Here is a 13,937-nt window from a genome sequence, read left to right as displayed (position 1 = left end):
GATCTCTGTGGTTTTCAATTAGCTCAGGGAAGGCCTAGTGCATCTTACCTCAAACATTCACTAGATCAAGTATCACGCCGTCTTATGGCTGTGTCTTTTGTCTTCCCAATGAAATGGTAAGCTCAGTTGTGATTTTTCACTTTGCTTTTCAGGAGCCCTGATGTTTTCTTGGACACAGAACAAGGCTATTTGGAATTTCTCCCTGTAAGTAATGATCTATTTATGGACCTGTTTCTCTGACACATTTCTCCTGACATAGTTCTCAAGACACAGAGAAAAAAAAGGAATGAAGTGGGGCCAAATGGCTCTTGAGCATGGCAAATGGGATAAAGGAGCAGATGATTCACTCAGTCAGTCAACTGGCAAAAATTAATCGAGCCTCTTCTATGGAACAGGCTGGGTGCCCACCTACCAATATGGTACAATTTGAGGAAAATCACAAGACTTACCTAGGCTAAAACACCTCTATCAGCAATAAAGATTCACTTCCTTAAAATATTAGTAATATCTTAGACAAAATCAGCAGCCCCCCCCCCAAAAGAAACACATGACAATAATCAAAATGGGCCAGAAGTAAAAGAAATGGAAGGGCTGCTCAAAGACGGGATACTGTTCAAAATAAACCATAGTCACAGATGTACTTGGAGGAAGAAATTACCTACAGCATGACCATTATAAACATGTATTTTTCAAGCACAAATACTAATGATGAGGAAATCACATGGCTCAGACCTGAAGATAAATTCAAGCTGGTTACAATCTACAGTGGGGGTTAAAAATGAAAGGAAAGAGAAACCAAAGTCAATGTAGTGGAGATTTCTTGGGCTGATGAAGGAAAGGAATGGTGTGTTCCTGATACAAACTACGGAATGGTGAGGAAGAGCAGGGATAAAAGACAAATATTCACCTACTGGCTAAAAGACAACATGATTGACCCAGTGCTCAGATACACGCTTAATATTGTTTTTGTGATTTCACTTCTCAGAGTGGATGGGGTCATTAGGTAGACTACTATGCTGTAACCTATTTTCATCAACAATTATGTGGAATGAGGGAAACATCCTTAAAACAGGAACATGAGAGTTCATGATAGCCAGCCAGGAGTATTTCAAGGACTCCAGAGAATAAAGGAACAAAACCCCCCAATCTAAAGCTGTAGAAATGGGTAAAAGGATTAGATGTATGTATATGAGAGAAGGAGAGTCTCAAGAGTAAAAATATGGCTGAAAAACAACAACAACAACAACAACAACAACAACAACAACAACAACAACAAAATGATCAATGACTCTGCTGGGAAAGGAAAGGTAAGTTATCTAGAAAGACCAGTGTGACTACACAAGGCTGGATTTCAATAAGCTTCACTTTAAAGACTGTTGGCTAACATGGACACATAACCAAGATAAACACATTAAGATAATTGCAAGATTTGTAATAACAGTAACACAAAGAATAAACTAAAGGAACTAATGGTTGAGGAAAAGTTAAAAGAGGAAAAAGGGGATTTTATTGGCATTGGTAAGAGTAAGAGACATGTTGAATCAGGGCAGATGATGGAAAAGAAAAATGTGAAACTTGGTAATTCTCCTGTTGCCCTGGGTGGGAGTATGGATTTCAAAGCTGTCTAAGGGAGGGGGTGGGAGTCATTCATTAGGAATTGGCAGCAAGAGCTGTCTAAAATGGGCAAGAGAGAAAATAAAAAGAAATGCAAGGGAAAGGTAGCTCAGAGAAAAGGGGCAGGAGCCTGGGAAAATGTCACAACAAAAACTATCTTGGGGAAGTCCATATGGAGCAACTGATACAGTGAAATTTGTGTTCAACAGGCCCTCATTGTACGGCACTTATAAACACAAACATGCCTAAGAATGTATATGTATATTCTCCACTGCAGGAGAAAACCAGCGTTGGTTAGTTGATATCAATTTCTAAATTTCTTTATTTTTAACATGCCTATATCTGAAGGGTGTTGCTGATATTTTGTACAAGAGTAAGGAAAGGAGAAATCAATTGACATTTATTGGGAATGAGCAACACGCTGGGAAATTTACACACAGCTTAAATACTCCTTACAATAATCATATGAGGTACGTGTTATTAGTCCATTTTTAGATAAGGAAATTGAAGGCCGGACAGGTTAAATATATTGCCTATGTCAAAGCCAGTAAAGCAGAACTGAAAATCATCTGTTGGACTCTAGAGCCCACACTTATCTCATTATTCTATACTGTCTCCGGGGCAGGTCAAGGATATCATAAAACTCTTCAAACCTCAGGTGGCATAATTGCTTACCATGTACACAGCTTTAGGTCAAGCATCTTATCTGACCCTTGCTAAAATAAGCTTCTTAAGAGCAATCATTTGGAATCTCTAACCCAGAACATTTTTAGCTCACCCTCTCCCTACCCATTGCCCAACCAAGTTGTTCCATTAGACATCAAAAGTTCAGGGTAATCCCATTCATCCTTGACTCTTTGGGTTCACTTACTTATCCACTCTTCTATTTATTCATCCATTTAACAAATATTTACCGCATACTCAAATATTCTAATAATCAAAGAAAAGGAATGTGTCCAGTTTCAACTTTAGCTTGTCATTAAAACCTCAATCCATCTGTCCAGGTCTTGCCTATTCATCCAGTTGAATTTTCCCAGTGATTTTCATCAAAAGAGTTTTGGTTTCTCCAACTCTACAGAGGTAAAGGGCATGAGACCCTTATTTGTTATTGAGTTTAATGCCTTCAGACCTCACAGCCCTATATGGGAAGACTTCTCCTTCTATTTTACGTTCATCTGAAATAGCTGACCCCTTCTGGATCAGCTCAGGTTCCTCCTTCCTTCCCTCCTCCCTTTGTCCTCTCCATTTTCCTCTTCTGCAAGCAGCCCCCTTCTCCACTCACCTACAGTTTTATTTTTTTAAGTTTATTTATTTGACGGAGAGAGAGTGTGTGTGTGTTCATGAGTTGGGGAGTGGCAGAGAGAGAGAGAGAGAGAGAGAGAGAGAGAGAGAGAGAGAGTCCCAAGCAGGCTCCTCGCTGTCCCAAGCAGGCTCTGTGCTGATGCGGGGCTCCATCTCACAAACTGTGAGATCATGACTTGAGTCGAAATCAAGAGTTGGCTGGCTGCTTAACCAACCAAGCCACCCAGGTGACCTGTCACTTATAGTTTTAAAAACAAGGCTGAAAATCTTCTCACCCCTTTTAAGTAATCTCAGACACACTTCATATTAAAACAGGAACATAGTAAGCAAAAAACTTAATAGCTTTAGGTAAGTAATAAATGATCCCCTGTATGAATGCCAAACATATACTCTGTTTACCACAGAACACTTCCAAGTCATATCAAGGAGAAACACATCTGGCCTAGGGTGATTTATATCCTCATCCAGCATGTATGTTTCCATCTGATTCACACTACATGCTTTGGTTTTCAAATGCCAAATGAACAGTAAAAAATTGAGTCCTGCATTCCTGGAAGAGTTACATTTTCTCCCTTCATTCTCTATAAAATGATGGTGCTGAATTAGTTAACAGTGTATTAGTAAATGAGCACTTTTGCAGAATTTTAGTTTACCCTCTCATATATTATCCCCAAACAATTCTTTATGAGTTACCCTTGTCTTCATTTTATAAATGAAGCAATGAAATCTAGAGAGGTTGAGAAAACTCTCAGGTCACATAGTGAGTGAGAGATGTATCAAGGCTCAAACTCAGATTTTTTTTTTAGAGAGAGAGAGCATGAGTGCACATGTTTAGGGAGGGGCAGAGGGAGAGGGAGAAGGAGGGGGGAGAGAGAGAGAGAGAGAGAGAGAGAGAGAGAGAGAGAGAGAGAGAGAGAGAGTCTTAAGCAGGCTCCACACTCAGCTCAGAGCCCACAACCATGTGATCATGACACAAGTCAAGAGCCAAAATCAAGAGTCAGATACTCAACTGACTGAGCCACCCAAGCACCCCAAACTCAGATCTTTTGATTGAAAACTCATACTTCCCAGTATGTTCCACCATTTACAAATAATCTTTATGTTCTCTTTCAGGGACTGGGATGGGTATGGGCTGTGAAGTTGTCTGGGGGAGAGGGTGGGAGACATGCATTAAAGATTAGCAGCAAGAGCTGTCTAAAATGGGCAAGAGCATAGATGAAGACAAATGCAAGGAACAGGTAGCTCTGTAGAAAAGAGGCTGAAGACTGGGAAATGTCAGACAAGAAACTATGCTGGGTGAAGTCCATATGGAACAATTGTTAAGGTGAATGCTGTGCTTCATCTCCTATAATAATGGAACCATTTTCTTTTTAATTCACATTTTAACAATATTTAAATCATGTTCATTTATAAAATATCACCCAGAAAAAATAAATAAATAATAAAATATCACCCAGGCAATTATAATTCAATAGAATTTCCTTTCGATCACTTAAGTTATAGCCATTCCCTAAACTCAAATCAAGAAATAAATCAAAATTACTTTTGAAGAAAAAGAAAAGTTGTCAAGTTTCTTTCTGTGGTTCTATACGTTCAAAAGCATGTTTACTTGGAAGCTGAACCTGCCGTAGAGGTAACTTACCATTCGTTTTAGGAAAAAGTTGGGGGGATCTAGCACCTGGAAGGGGAAAATGAGGGAAAGTCTTGGTGGGTAGAGATTTCTCTTGGCTACTAAAAAGCCAGAAAAAAATCTTGATGTAAAGTATCCTTGGGATGGCCCCTACAGATTTTCTGGAGGAACAAGAGAAAAAAGAAACCCTAATTTCATGAATTGTTCCCTTGAATCCACTAGCAACAAAGAATCTTGAATTTGAGGAAAAGGTAGAAGAACAAGAATTTACAGCAAAAGTGAGAGCTGGGAAGAGGAGAGGAGAAAGAGTCCCTCTTTGATGAAGAGTCACCCTTTGGTGAAAGACTATGGGGCATTCTATCTGCCAGATGCCTTACTAGAAAAGGCACTAGTGACCTGATAAATTCTGACTTATTCTCTAGTGACTTTACCCATCTTGTAACACCAGGCAATCAATTCACCTCGTTCAGAATGTTTAGATTCCTCTTCTTTCAGTTCTTTTCCTATAAATTCTATTTTCTCCATGTATAAAGATAAAGCTTAGTTTTTTCATCTTTTGCTTCCAAATTGGCTTTTCCTTATGACTCTTACAAAGACTGATCTCTTATAAAAAGGACTATTTTTGCTATAGAATAGCATACTCTCTTTTAACATAGCTCAACTCCAAAAATTTTACATTTCCCTTTGATTAGTTTTGGTAAGCTTCTATGTAGTTGGTGTTCAAGGGAGTGAAAACTTACACTTAAAGCAAAAGACCACAAAAAAAAAAATGTAATCATGGATCTCCAAGGAAATTCACAGGAATCAAGACCTGGGTTCATGTGTTCAGGCAATGCTGCCACACATTGAACAGCTTCTCCAGGAGAAACTCTGGGACAACTTCAGGGCAGTCCAGTCCTTCACAGAGCTGCCTTGGTCACTGTATCCCTGATCACACAAATACAACAAACCACACAGAACACCTGTCAACATTTTACCCTGAGCCAAATATAGTAATCAGGTGTAAACTCATATTTAAAGATCCCATGATAGCTAGATTTCCTATATAAATATACATTTCTCCCATAGTGGGTGATACACAAAAGAAGTGTTTTAGGTTTTCCAAAGGTATTTTCCTTATGGGTTCTTAATCTGTGAATCTGTGACTAATTTGCTCATTTCATTGGAGCACTATATAAATAAGTCTTTATAAAATGAAATTTGGCTTCTTTGCTCACTATTTAATTTTATCTTCTTCATATGAGTTGCGCCCCTAAATCTGGCCATCTGGCCCCATATAGCTAGAGAAGAGGCCAAATGTGGCTCAATCTGGAAGAATGTTTTAAAGCTTCAAGTTGTCCACTGTAAAATGGACTCTTCTGCAGAAGTAAGTTTGCTGGTATGTGTCCTACCCACCAGCACCCCATGTGTCTGAGAGTCGCTTAACTGAGACACCTCTGCCTCATTTAGAGCAATCCTCAGTGACCACCACCACCCCACCTCGGGTCTTGTTACCAACATGCATTCCCAGATCTGCCCAGCAGATCTCTGGAGCTATCTCACATTTTTAGATTTTTTTGTCTCATCTTCTGCCTTTTGGATTTAGTGATTTCCACAGGTTTCCTAGATCCACTCTCAAGATGCCAATTATTCTTTACATTTTAATTAACTCATTTATTCAATAAATTTCAATTAAAGTTATAGAGTGTGACAGGCACTCTTCTAGGCCTTGGGGATGTAAAAAGGGAAAAGACGTATAGATTCTATCATCTTGCTTACATTTTAGTAAAAGGAGGCAGATCACAAAGCAGACTAAAGACTTAAAGATGGACCAGGGAGGTCCTATATGATGAAGACATGATGTATAAAGTGGTAAGGGTGAGAGATGTAGATTTTTGCAAAGCAGGCACTCTAGACTGAGCTAACAGCAAGTACAAAATCCTGAGGTAAAAGTATGTTTGAGTTTTTTAATGCACATCAAGGTTACCTTCTCTGCACCAGCTCTCTGAATCCTGGCCAACACAGACTCAGATCCAATCAGCCTTAATCTTGAGTACATCCATTATGGTCACTCTCAAGGAGAAGGAATGTTGAAAGGGAAAGGCCAGGTAGCTTCTTGTCATGTGGTGTGAAAGGGGAGACCCCAGCACCGAGTGAGTGACCGGGATTCTATATACATGTCTACATCTAGGTAACCTAGCAGTAAACGAAGGAAAATGAGACTTATAGTATGTATTTAACCAGTAGTGTTTAATAATGTTATCTTCATGTTTGAGAAAGGCATACATTTTCATCACTTCCCAAGCATTTCTATCAAAGTAGAAAGATGCAGAGAATGAGGGCTGAGATTTATCCTTTAAAGCAGAGCTTTGATGTATTGATCAAACCCTTCTATTTTCCCACCCCTTGATATGCTTCTGAATTGCATGGTTCTTGGGTCAGGAGTGACTGAAGGTGATATTCTGATGAAGACCTAACAAAGTTTAGGGGTTATCTAATGATGTATATTTTCAGCTTCTTGGTTTAAGTCTTAATTTCCAAACAAACAAACAAACAAACAAACAAACAAACAAACGGAGGTTAAAGTATTGTGGAAGAAAATGGGACAACCCAGGATTTTAAAGCTTGATATCCAGGTGGTTCTGAGGACTATTCAATCATGTATGTGTAATAAATAATGAATAATAGTAGCTACAATGTCCCTAGCCCTTATTATGTTCTAAACTCTATGTTAGTGGCAAGTAATTTATTTATTCCTTACAAAATCTCTTCCAGGGCGGCAAGGTGCTTTTATTGCCTCCATCTCACAGAGGAGAGACCTGAGTCTTTGAAGGACAAAGGGAGGGGCCTGACATCACAATGCCAGTGAATGGCAGAGCTGGGACTGGAACCCAGCTCCCTCTGTCTGCACAGCCCAAGCTATTGGCCCACCACAGGAGCCTGCCTCCATAGCAATGAAAAATAATTGGAGTATTTAAGAATCAGAGTTTTACTGATGCTCCCATTATGAAGAAAAAATCATCACTTACTATAAGGAAGAGTTCCTGCCTTGATTAAAGTTGGCAGGTAAAATTTACTTATTTTGGAACTCATTCGTTAAGGTTCAAGATGGCAAGAAATGAAACTGAAAAATTAATCTCTGCTAACATGTTTATAGAAGAATACCCTCCCTAGGAACATGGTACCATCTCACCTCAATGTTAGAGTCAGATGTTGCCTAACTTCAAAGTGTTAGTAAAGTGGGAGAATATCAGGCCAGGGAGGAGAAGGTAGAGTTTGAGCAGTGGTTACATCGGCAGAGGGGAGTGAGGATGGGGATACAGTCTCAGCAGCAGCTTGTAGGTGAGAATATTTACATAAAGCATGAGGCACAATTTGCTAGGGATTCATTGCTCAAGCTAGTGTTTATGAAGTGAGTTCCCTTGTTCCCTCTTCCAGATGTGAGGGTTGTTTTGCAGTCAGGTATAATGGAAGCAGCACTGCCTTTCTAGGCTAGAAACCAGCCTGTCATGCCAGCCTCTCCAATCGCTGTGGGACCCTGGAGAAGTCGGTGAACCTCAACAGACCCTTTTCTCATCTAAAAATAAAAATAAGACAATTGGAGTAGACTATCCCTTCCAGCAATTGTGTGAATCAAGGAGAATTTACAGCTGTTGCCATTCATTAAGTTCAAATTAAGTCACCTCATTATTTTATCTCTTGCTAGAAGGAAAGCTCATGGTAGAGTAGGTGGCTCCTAGAAGGAGCTAAGAAAATATCTGCTCACTGACTGTATCTACAAAATATACATTCAGACAAATGGCCAAAGAACCCTAGGCTATGTCAGAGGAGCTCTATTTTAGGATGGAAAGTGGCACTCATCCTTCTCGTACAACAGTACTATTTACCAGATGCTTACTAACCTAAAATTTGCTTTTGTTTAGAATCATAACTAAAATTAAATGGCAGGGGCGCCTGGGTGGCGCAGTCGGTTAAGCGTCCGACTTCAGCCAGGTCACGATCTCGCGGTCCGTGAGTTCGAGCCCCACGTCGGGCTCTGGGCTGATGGCTCAGAGCCTGGAGTCTGTCTCCGATTCTGTGTCTTCCTCTCTCTCTGCCCCTCCCCCGTTCATGCTCTGTCTCTCTCTGTCCCAAAAATAAATAAATGTTGAAAAAAAAAATTTTTAAAAATAAATAAATAAATAAATAAATAAATAAATAAATAAAATTAAATGGCAAAATAGTGTGTAGAGTATAATCTCACCTTTAAAAAAATGAGAAAAAAAGAACAACATATGTAAATGTTAATGGACCAAAAATGTTGGGGGCTCATACACTAAACAATTGACAGTGTTTTTCTGAAAAAGAGATTGGAGTAGAAATAAGACTGATTTTTACTTTCCATGCCATGCACTTCATTACATCTGCATTTTGTATAACATTATAGTACGTATATAATTGTTTACGTTTTAGATTGCTAAAATACTCTAATTGTTCCAAACTAACCTGGCCAGGAACTGCTTGTGTCACATTTTACATGTCAGCCTATGTTAAAAACTAAACCCAAAAGATTTTCTCAAACCTAGAGATGCTGCCTTGCTTTTCACACTGCAGGAAAACACACACACACACACACACACACACACACACACACACACACACACACAGAATGTTTTTTTCCAGTTAACACAAGTGTGAATGAAAAGGTCTTACTTTTTTTTTCTTTCAGTTCCTGTGACCCCCAGGAGAGAAGGCTGTGGGCTGATTATTAGAGCATTTTAGTGTGTGGGTTTGCCTGGAAGCAATAGCCAGCAAAGGCTGGAAGATGGGAATAACGATAAAGCATGCTCAGCTTGTAGAGCTCTGAGCTGAACAGCATTACTCTCGACCAGATTTCATTTCTTGTTAATTATATCCGATTCCACTTGAGTATGGATTTCATTGAATTTAAAACGTTGGGAGTGGGGGTCACTGCTCCATGCCATTCATCAGAAACATCAATAAAAAGAGCACCCCAGAAACCCTTGACCATCAGCTGTGCAAATACATTACCCCTCATTGTGACGGATTTGCTCCAGTAATTATGATCGCCTTTTCTTCAGTCTGTGTCTGTGAGCATTTCTAGAACACTTGATGCCATAATGCCCAAAGAAAAAGCCCCTTCTGACATAATAGAGGCAATATGAAATATGTGTTTTCACGTCATGTAAAAATTTATGACATTCACACAAAGAGGGGAATTTATTTCCTGTGCATATGCATCTCTGCTTTCTGTTGCTATTGATGAATGGAAAAAGATAAATGTACCATAGACGGAGGAAATAACGGCAGGGAGGGGCTGATTGCTGACTTCTATCCAGTGAATCCAGACAAGCTGCCGAAGGCCTGCGCCCCGAGGCCTTGATGATGGCGGAAGGGGGTGGGGTGATCTCTCACCCCAAGTCTTTGAGAATCAGAAGGATGAAGTGAATGAGCACAGGCCTTGAACTCAGACCTATGTTTGGATCCAGCTATCGCTTTGAAAGCTTAGGAAAGCTAACTGGCCTTTGCTCAGCTGTCAAATGAGATACTAGTATCTAGTCCTGCATGAAGAAACTAATGAAATAATATATGTAAAGCCTCTTCTATACTCCATGGTAGTGCCTTGCATGGTACTTAGTAGATATCTCCTCAAAATTTCCTCCCTTTAATTCTTTTTCTCATCTCTATTAATAGTTCTTTTCCTTCCTTTCCTAATTTTTTGACCGAAATGGTCAAGGGTTTTTTTTGTTTTGTTTTTTGTTTTTAACCTTCTGACCTCAAATCTTCAAAACAGGCCAGCAGTACCATAAGCCAAAACCAGCCAAGCTAATGGGTAGAATAATTTTCTTTTTTCCAACTTCAGTCTTTGAAAAATTCAAAAATATAGACATATATTAACAACAACATAAACTTATAAATGAAGATAATCTTTACATTGTCCTTAGCCCTGAGATAGACAGATGATAGGTAGATAGAGCTTTTATTCAAACTTCATTTTTTCCTTTTGGCCGAGCTTTATACTGTGAATGTAATGCTTACTAATTAGCAGATCAGCCAGGTCATAAAATGTTTATTAACAGCTCCCACCACCATGTTGAGTGGTGTTTCCTTTGATATTTTCAATTAGGGCCCATGCCATACAAAGTGTAACTGCATTCTTACAGTAGTGTTGGAAGGCTATAAAATATTCTCTCTCTTACTTTGTGGAAGGGCAGAGCTGAAACCAGGGTGAGGCCAGTAGGGCACTTGCATTGAGGACAAAATTGAGAGGGGAGCCAAAAAATTCAGTAACGAAGATAAACAATATTTTAATGCAATTTTTAAAAAAAAATATGGGGTGCCTGGGTGGCTCAGTCGGTTGAGCGTCCAACTTTGGCTCAGGTCATGATCTCATGGTTCATGAGTTTGAGCCCCATGTCAGGATCTGTGCTGACATCTCAGAGTCTGGAGCCTGCTTCGGATTCTGTGTCTCCCTCTCTCTCTTCCCTCCCCCACACTTGCAGTCTGTCTCTCTCTAAAAAATAAACACTAATAAAAGTTTTTAATTGCAATATATGCAAAAAAATCCATGATGAACAAAACATCAACATTTTAAACAAAGATAGGAATAAACCATGCACTTGCATAACCCTGTCCCCCTCAGCTCACCCTAATCCAGGCCCTGGGTAGGCCCTGTATCTGAAATCAGTAACTGGCGTTCTGGTCCCAGTCCTCACATTACTTAGCTACATGGCCTCAGATGAGTCACTGAACCTCTCTGGTTCTCAGTTTCCTCATCTTGTTTCACTTGGAAGTCTGATTAGAAACCTTCCAGCAACGCTGTGAACTTGCAAATTCTATGGTTTTCTATAACATGAAGCTTCATTATTGGAGCATCAGCAATGACTCACAAGGACAAGATTCATTCACTGCGCCAGCCATCCAATCCAAAATGTTTACTGAGCAATTACTATGTAACAAGTGCTATGTTAGGTGATGAAAATACAAAGTTAAGGGCTACAGAAACACATGGAAAGGGAAGCCAACCCTAGTGCTAAAAGGCCAGGACCACCTTCCCTAGGAAGAGATTCTGTCCTAAAGGACTAAAGGAGTTAGGCAGGGAAGGCAAGGATGGAGTTGCAGAAAAGAAGAACAACATGGCCAAAGACCTGAAGGTAACAAAGAAAAATTTGGCTGGAGAACCATAAGTGTAGTATGGGTGGTATTTAGTATAAATGGGGTGGATGAAACAAACAAAAACCAGTCTTTGATTACAGAGCAGTAATGAAAGTACAAGGCAGTATAGGAGAGTGTAAGAATATAATGGAGGGTGTAAGGCAAAGAGTGCTGGGTTATGGTCAGACCCGGGTTCCAGGCACTGCTCTGTTGCAAATTAGCTAGATGGCAGGGCTTCCATTTCCACTGGGATGCTGTTTTAGAACACACCTGGAACTTTTCCATAAAGAAGGGAGGCTTTTAATTCCCAAGGATTATTGGAAATCTCACATCTGAGATATTTAGAGTTTACACCCTCAGTACCAAAGAGGTGCTATAATTAATATACGTAGTCACTTCCTTGCAAACAATTTGCTAAACAGCTACGTAGCTGTTGTGTGATGCCTGTGAGCCTGAAGAAGGCTGGGATCAGCCTGAGGCAAACAAACTTTCATCTTTCCCAGACAGACACGAGAACCAGGCAAGTAGGCAAATGTGCTGGGCAGACACCCCCAGCACGCAGCTACTCCACCTAGGCTTATGACAGGTGGAGCTGCTCTGCTGTTGCCAAATTTGTGTCTGCTGATTTAATTCTGGCACTTAGGAAGACAGGATTAGAGCCAACTACTTTATAACCCAACCCAAATAATTTTTTTTTAATGAGCGCTAAAGCACACCATCGCTAATAACGTCAAAGCTTTATGTTTGTAACCTCACTGTAGTCACACACAATACCTACTATATGCTGAGCACTTACTCTATGCCTGGCTTTACAAAGATTAACGAATTCCCGCAATTCTATGTGATGGGTCAAGATGGTTATAGACACCTTACAGACAAGCGTAATTTGAAGCACCAAGAAGTAAACTATGTGCCCAAAGTCACACAGTTGAGGGGCTGAGCCAAAATTCAAAACAGCCTGTCTGACTCCAGAGTCTGTACTCTCAGCCACCTTGCTACCTAAACAAGTTCATCATCCTGTGCGGCCAAGTGACACCCTTAGAGGACGACACTCAAGGATCTGGATTCTCTGGGCTGTAGCAAGCACCTCAGTCACTTAGTTATGGGGAAGGAGAGCACACTCTACATCCCTCCTCAAATCCATCCTCTTATGTTCTTAGAAAGAGGCGTCCTTCCTTCTCTCCTCTCTTGCTCTCATTCCCACACCTTTTGTTCTCATTGGACACCAGCTCCCCTCGCCAGCTCCCCCTCGATAAAAACTGCATTTGAGGTTCACTGCTCCTTCTCCCTTTGGCCCCATAATTCTTCCCCCACCAGACTTCATAAATGACTGATAGGTTCGCCTTGCCCGGATCTTCTTACCTCCCGTTCCCCACTCAAGCCCAGAAATATGGCTTCTGAGCACACTGCTGTACGAACACTGCTTTCCTAATGGTCACAGTGAACCCCTTTTCACGGTCTTTTTTCAGTTCCCTACTTTCAATCTTTTCAACGTCTCTGCACTTAAAATCATCCTGGTAATTTACATACTTGATGAGGAGAGACACTGTAGGATTATTAAAATTTAGGGCACCTGGGTGGCTCAGTCGTAAAGCATCTGACTTTGGCTCAGGTCATGATCTCACAGTTTGTGAGTTTGAGTCCTACATCGGGTGAGCTCGAGCCCTGCTTCAGGTGAACGTGAACCCCGTTTTGGGTAAAACACGAGCCCTGCTTCAGATGAGCCCCACTTCCCTCTCTTTCTCCCTCTCTCTCACTCTCTCTCTCTCTCTCCCCCTCACTCACTTGTGCCCTCTCTCTCTTTCAAAAGAAAAAAATTAGACCTGATTCTGCCGCTTACTAGCTTGGTAACTTTGGACAAGCTACAGAACTGTCTATGGTACTGGTTGCTCTCTTGCATCCCTAAATTTTGCTAAATGCGGAGACTTACTCTGGCTCTATGATCTCCTGCTCTCTCCATCCTCCCTTAATAAAAATAATAGCTGGGAAGCCAGGGTGAGTCTGTTGGTTGCACATCTGACTCTTGATTTCGGCTCGGGCCAGGATCCCAGGGTTGTGGGATGGGTCCTCGCATTGGGCTCTGCGCTGAGGATGGAGCATGCCTGAAATTCTCTCTCTCTCCCTCTGCCCCTCTCCCCCGCTCATGCTCTCTCTCTCTCCAACAAAATAAAATAAAATAATAAAAAACAAATAAAAACAATAGTTGGCATTTACTGTGAAATCACTACACCCTGGGATCTGTACTATGTGCTTTCCA

The 13,937-nt window shown here is 40.6% G+C and overlaps 1 protein-coding gene and 1 long non-coding RNA gene across 4 annotated transcripts in view; one reads left to right on the top strand and one right to left on the bottom strand.

The window, feature by feature from the left end:
* The window catches only part of PLPPR1 (phospholipid phosphatase related 1), a 374,403-nt gene that overhangs the window by 256,436 nt on the left and 104,030 nt on the right, over positions 1–13,937 (bottom strand). The gene's annotated exons all lie outside the window — the stretch shown is intronic.
* On the top strand, positions 7,290–8,133 carry LOC109493879. The gene is made up of 2 exons (XR_002148351.3): positions 7,290–7,591; positions 7,964–8,133. It is a non-coding gene; the product is annotated as an uncharacterized LOC109493879 (long non-coding RNA).

Source organism: Felis catus, chromosome D4, assembly GCF_018350175.1.
Source record: "Felis catus isolate Fca126 chromosome D4, F.catus_Fca126_mat1.0, whole genome shotgun sequence".
In the NCBI taxonomy this organism is placed as follows: domain Eukaryota; kingdom Metazoa; phylum Chordata; class Mammalia; order Carnivora; family Felidae; genus Felis; species Felis catus.
The sequence above is the reverse complement of the archived record's forward strand: the minus strand, read 5'-3'. Positions and strand labels throughout refer to the sequence as shown.